The sequence below is a fragment of the Lissotriton vulgaris genome, chromosome 4_1 (assembly GCF_964263255.1).
Source record: "Lissotriton vulgaris chromosome 4_1, aLisVul1.2, whole genome shotgun sequence".
Lineage (NCBI taxonomy): Eukaryota > Metazoa > Chordata > Amphibia > Caudata > Salamandridae > Lissotriton > Lissotriton vulgaris.
Genome location: NC_141691.1, coordinates 131161088 through 131167263, shown reverse-complemented (window position 1 = coordinate 131167263; position 6176 = coordinate 131161088).

Genomic DNA, 6176 nt, shown 5'->3' with positions numbered 1-6176 from the left:
TATCCATTATATATCTTTGTATGTACCCTGATTTATGTTACTGTTGATTTTTTGTACAGAACTATTCTTTGTCTTGAATCCAAAAATAATAACTCCTCAGACAAAAAAACTATCCTGGTTTCATGTTTTATTATTCATTAACTCTAGTTATGATGTTAGTGTGGTAACATCCTGTGTTTTCTCATTGTTAGAAACTTTTAAATGTATTCGAACAGCCGCTGATTGAACTCAAATTTAGGTACTCTGTTTGCTTTTCAACAAGTCCTAAACTAGTGCTGAAAACTCATATAAATGAAATCCCTTGCTGGCCAATTCATATTTTACTAAACTCTGCCCGAGCCCGCAAGGGTATATTGGGTTACTCACCTTCCTAAATATTCCACAATGTTGTCAATAATTAATCATCCTTTTTAATCCTCATTTCTTCTTCAATTCATTTTACTCATTTTTGCTGTCCATCAAATGTTATTCGAAAAATAAACACAGGAGTGATTTCGATTTCCAAATGTCACGCTGTAATTGCAATACCCAATGCATTTCGGGACGAATTCCTTCTTCGGGGGTGTATCTATAACACAAAAGAATAAATCACCTACTGCCATATAATTTATCACATTCATCACAAATCGGGAATTATGTAACCGTTTTCGCTGATAGAACGAGCACGAGTACTTCGCGGTGTGCACCGTGAAATTGAATGGAATATGGTGAAACGAAAAAAGCAAGTTTCATGCAGTTTTTTAAGAGACAGATTAGCAAAAGTCAAGGTAAGCTTGTTAAAGAAATTGTAGACACGCTTAATGCATGGCAAGCAGGCCGAGTTTACAACGTGTTGTAAATTAATTTTAGAATAATACTTTTTGATGTTCAGATTTTTTTTAAGTTAAAGGCGCGAAGGTTGAACAATTGGGACACTGAGCAATTGTTGACATTTTAAACTAATATAAGCAGAAATGGACAGACAGCATGAAGTGAATACACGAACGTTTAAACAGAGTTAATAGAGCAACATAATACATGCATGCAGCCGATTTCACCTCCCTTTTATTACCCATGCTTCCTTCAAATGCATAGTCACGTGCCAATCAACCCGCCCTAAACTCGGCAGACTTCCCATTCAGCAGACTGACGAGCACACTCTTCTACTACAATTAAGTTGAACTGCATTACCCAAAATGCATCAATGTTAGGGTCACTAAAGCTCATACTGACCAGACCCTCCAGGATTTCGCGATTTTCTGCAAAATCGGCACTTTTGTAAAAATGCCGCGATTTTTACAAAAGTGCCAGCGAAATCCAGATGTCCATTGCTGCATCCGTGCTGCCAGTGACTTTGGACCCTTTCCATGAACATGGTTGTTTCTGAAATAATACATCTGGGTCCCCCTAGATATAATCTACATGGGATATATATATATATGGTAAAATGCTTCTTTTTTTACATTCAATAGGTCATTGCGGGAAACACAGAATCTCTGCATTTTTCTACACATTGATTCTCATGTCTTGTAAAAATACAAACTGCTTCTTATTGTTGTGTCTAATTTCACCCTACAGATTCTTCTTGTATTTGCCAAGTATGCAAATATACTCTGTCTTTCACATGAAAGAGTAAGCACCAAGAATGTTAGAGGTTTGTGGGAAGGGTGATGGCATAATACTCTATGCAATAGTATAAAAGGATATTGAAAGTCACTTAGGAGTTCCAAAACTTTCTAAAGGAGCTCAGCCTTCTGCGTTGTTTGTCTGTCTGATAATAAAACTCCATGGCGACTTGCCTTAGAACGTATGTATGGGGATAACTTATGGCATGTATTGCTTACCAAGTAGTCATATATCAATTGTTCCACACTAATTTAATTTTGAATGTACACAGAGCAAATATGTATTTTGTTGAAACACACGAGCACATAGCAAACACTTTGCAAATACAGCGTATTTATGTTGCTCTAAAGGCGCGCAGGTTGAACAATTGGGACACTGAGCAATTGTTGACATTTTAAACTAATATAAGCAGAAATGGACAGACAGTATGAAGTGAATACACGAACGTTTAAACAGAGTTAATAGAGTAACATAATACATGCATGCAGCAGATTTTTTGTCTTAAAAATTGTGATAAATTATATGGCAGTAGGTGATTTATTCTTTTGTGTTATAGATACACCCCCGAAAAAGGGATTCGTCCCGAAATGCATTGGGTATTGCAAATAAAGCGCGACATTTGGAAACAAAATCACTCCTGTGTTTATTTTTCGAATAACATTTGATGGACATCAAAAATGAGTAAAATGAATTGAAGAAGAAATAAGGATTAAAAAGGATGATTAATTATTGACAAAATTGTGGAATAAGCAAAGAATTTCATTCATTAGATTCGTTTCGTGATTGATTGTGCAGCTTGAAGGTCATCGTAAAGTGATGCCTACGTGTTCTTCCTTGCCAGGGTTCTCACTTCTTCCATCTTGCAGGCCCTCCTCTTTGGCTTAATGTTTTGGGGCATTTTTAATAGTTACATAGACTATCAATGTCCTACAATTTCGCCCTCACTATCAGAAGGAATCTTCCTCCTCTCCTGGGAGAATCCTTCCAGTCTTTTCCCTCCTTGTATTCATCATAGGTGATTCACATTTGTGAGTCAATTGTTCAGAGTATTTTACACTCTTGTGTTTATGATCTTTCCCCTTGTTCTACCTCCAAAGGAATGTTTCGACTGTGCTGGGTGATGCTATTGTGGACTAGAGACCGTAGCGCTTACTCACTGGGAGTTCTGTGCAGTTTGGAAACTTGCTGTTCTCATTGGTCTCCTGATGCGTGGAGTGGCCCTCCTAAATAAGCTTGAGATTTGTAGGGCTCCAATCGCTTTGGCTGGGCCATTGTCCTTTTCCATCTACTGCAATGACTCACCTACTATTGTTCCGAATAGGTTGTTCCCCATGAAGTGCATGCTAATAATTCAGGCTTACGCTTCGTCTTAAAGCCTGAGACCCTAATCCAGGTTTAGTGTTTAAACTTCTTCAATGTGGGTAATTTGGGCCTAGTTAAGTAGAGGAAGTGCTTTTGGCAATCTTTGTGAATACCTTAAGTCACTATGGGCAATATGTATAAAGCCGTTTTTCAATCGCAAAGGCCGAAATTCGCAGAATTTCGACCTTTGCGATTCGCAAACGGCCTTTTTGCATTATTTCCAATGTATCATACAATCGCAATTTAGGGAATCGCAATAATTTGCGATTCCTTATTTTGCCATAGCATTTAAGGAATCGCAAATTTTGCGATTCCTTAAATGATATGTATGATACATTTTTTAAGTGCAAATTTGTGTTAAGGAATCTCAATTTACCACCAACTTGTAGTTGGTGGTAATTTGCGATTTCTCATAATGCCCTATTTAGCATTCGTGAGGGTGGTATGTGACACACATACATGCCCATAGGGCATGTATGTGTGCCACATGCACACTCATGTAGATTTGAGGGGTGCAGCAGGGTGTCTTTGAGACACCCCTGCACCCTTGTAATAATTCTCAAATTGCGATTAGCAAATTGCGAATTCGCAATTTGAGAATTATTGCACCATCATTCTTATGGGCCTCCCGGCCCATAGGAATGCATTGGAAATCATTCTTTATTTGCGATTTTGCAAATTGCGAATTCGCAAATAAAGAATGATAAGGAATCGCTAAAAAATAGCGATTTTGTACATACATACCGTTTTGCAATTTCTAAATAGCGATTCGCAAAAATTCGCTATTTAGAAATCGCAAAACGATATCTTGATACATCCGGCCCTATGTTAGTATTGCTCTATTTTTTAGTGCAACATGAATGCACTGTGCACCGTGTGCATATAGTCATGCTGCGGCACCTGCTACAATACATATCTGTTCTTTGTATGCATACCATATGACTTCATGCTTGTCTTAATTTCTGGATGAATACAATTGCAATGTTTATTATACCTATTGAATAAAAAATATTGCAATACCTGCCACATACGTTGTCTTGTAGCACATACCTTCAAAATCACCAATGGTAACACCAATGCTAAGCCATTCTCGAACGAGAAACTACGTAAGCAAATAGCAACTTTTGATTATCTACAAGATTTCTTTATTAACATTTATCATTCATATAATAAACTTTGATTAAAAAAAACACAATCTATGCACATGTAACGATCTTATCGTTTTCGTTAAAGCTGCACTGCTTTCCAAAGGTGTAAGTGTGCTTTGTGTTCCCGCTGGTAGTTACTGGTAGTGATATAGCTTTATCAGATTATGGGAAGATAATAACCATGTATTTAAAATCCATGTGTACAGTCACTGTAGTGCGTGTAGTGAAAAGGGATAGAACATGAATATGTCTTGTTTTTGCATAACTCCAAAAAGCATATTTGGGTCTTCTGATCCAGAAAATGTTTGTGGATTTATTAGAGAGGTTGAACTATTGTGGTGGCCATAGACTGGATTTCCCGCATTGAGAAAGTTATTTGTATAACTTGTTAGTATTCCAACCACTCGATTTTTATGTATGCTTACATTGATAGTGCCAGATTCCTGGATTAAATGTGGGTTATAATTAGTAGACCAGCTGTTGTCCAGGGATGGTTGATTGTGGGAGTAAAGCTGCTAAAGATCGACACTCCGCGGTGGCAATGGAAATCTTTTGGAATAACAAACGTGAAAATATTAGATGTCTCTGTACTTCCTGTTTTAGAACATACCTTAGCTATCACAGTCCAGACAATGGAAACATCAAGGTGATTCTGCTAGGTGAAGAATTGACAGTGTTGTGATTTTATCTCTGTTTGTTCCACTGCTTTTTGTTGCGTCTTTCTGCTTTGTAATGTTACTTTTTAGATATTTTTTAGCTGAAAATAAAATATTTTGTACAAGTAACTCTGTGTATCAAAGTATTGAAAACGCCTAATAACATATCAGTGTGAAGAGGGTGCTGCATCACTCTAAGCACCAGAGGTCACATCGGCATACCGTACATATATATATTGTGGACATATTTTCATTTCTTTTAACTACATGAATATATTTACATCATATTTTATTGGTGCATTCATATGCAATATTATGTATGTATGGACATCTCAAAAAGATCAACTACCCATCATACGCCTCATCTGCTAATAGGGAAAAATGCTGCGAGAATATTTTTGACAACAGTTTTGAGGCGCAGGACTCAGGCTTATGACTTAAAACGTTATTTTGCTAAACTCGTACCAGAGACTTCTTTTTGTCTTTATGCAAGAAAAGAAGAAATACTGGGGGAAGGTGAAGGCACTTTGAAGTCATGAAGCGAATGAGCCACCACTGGAACTAAATGAGGGGAGCACCATGAAATCTTCTGAGACATGTTGCTGCGTATTTTTTTTCTAAGTGATTGGTGGATTTTCACTTGGCTTCTACCTTTTTGAATCTACATACGTTATCTCTGTAGGGCCAGTGCCGGTAATTAAAGCCATACTAAAGGCTTTCTCTAATTTATCTTTAGTGTGACCACGTTTGCCGCTCTTTAATTCAAGCCTGATAAAGTTGGGACATGCCCTTCTCCATTTCAGAATGTCTATGTTGGTTGTTAGGTGTAAAGAAATTAACTGCTCACCGCATGCAACCCATTTACAGTCCATCAGAGCTACCCGTGTGCAATCCCTACACACCTTGGAGAACCCTGCTCTGCAACCATGCCTAATCATTTGTTTGTTACTACATTACTGCCACAAGAAATCCTTTTCCTAGTTTGAAGTACTGGATAATTGATCTACGAAGGTTGATTAATGCAAGGCATTCAGGATAATCATCGACTATGTAATGATCTTCATTTAGATTAATTGAATGTAAATGTGCCCCTTGTGGATATTTTGAAAATAGTGCAAGGATCTAGTCTGTGAGAACAAGGGTGGGCACAGTAGTCCTAGTATGACCAGGTCCTTAATGTCATTGAATGTTTGAACTATGCATTAATTTTGTTTTCAGCTTGTTCATCAAAATAGGTTTGGAATATTTCACTCTACGATGTACAAGGAACATATTACATAACTAGACAATACTTAAGCTAAGGAACCCTACTACATAGTATGGTCTAAATATGGAAGCCAGCCTCTCTGACCTAAAATGTTTGCCTCGCTCGCCCTTTAGTAAACATCTGGAACACCAGTGGTTT